Source organism: Triticum aestivum, chromosome 4A (assembly GCF_018294505.1).
Source record: "Triticum aestivum cultivar Chinese Spring chromosome 4A, IWGSC CS RefSeq v2.1, whole genome shotgun sequence".
In the NCBI taxonomy this organism is placed as follows: Eukaryota; Viridiplantae; Streptophyta; class Magnoliopsida; order Poales; family Poaceae; genus Triticum; species Triticum aestivum.
Genome location: NC_057803.1, coordinates 602,787,992 through 602,788,693, shown reverse-complemented (window position 1 = coordinate 602,788,693; position 702 = coordinate 602,787,992). Strand labels below are relative to the sequence as shown.

The following is a 702-nucleotide window of genomic DNA, read 5'->3' as shown; positions in this document are numbered from 1 at the left end:
GGTGTCTAAAGATGGATGCATATCTGGAAAAAAGTACTATAATTAATTTGTGACAGAGGGAGTACTACTACATACCACTACTATTTACTCCCTCCGAATTTCCACAGTTTTCTTTAGGAGTTTTAACAGGTGCATGTACATGATTAGTAACAGGTATATAGGTATATTCATTAGTCTTTTTTCGTCGTCGATAGATTGTTCGGCAATGTACTTCACATGTGGTGTGACAACAAAGATTAATATTTTTGTGAAGTTTAACAGTTTGTTCTACAAGCAATATTCCTTGAGATCTTTCAGAATAATTATGATATTAGAAATTTATCTACATGATTATGGCAAATAGGCGCTGGGAGTCTTGGGGTTGAAGGACAATGAACGCACCCTCATCAGTGAATGATCCTTTTTTGTCCCGCCGCTAACTGGGATTTCAGATATACTCCCTCCGTTCCAAGTCATTTGTCTCTGCTTCATCTAAATATGAATGTATCCACATCAAAAAAGGTGTCTAAAGATGGATGCATATATGAAAAAAAGTAAGACAAGTAATTTGTGACAGAGGGAGTATTACTACATACTACCAATTATTTACTCCCTATGTACATAGTTTTAAATTTCGTTTTTATTAAAAAAAGATCTTTGACCAATATTATTGGAAAATATAGAAACATGTATGACTCCAAATTAGTACCAGTAAATCCATTT

General features: G+C 33.8%; 1 protein-coding gene across 1 annotated transcript in view; it reads left to right on the top strand.

The window, feature by feature from the left end:
• The window catches only part of LOC123084029 (uncharacterized), a 7,276-nt gene that overhangs the window by 5,694 nt on the left and 880 nt on the right, over positions 1-702 (top strand). The window lies entirely within an intron of this gene.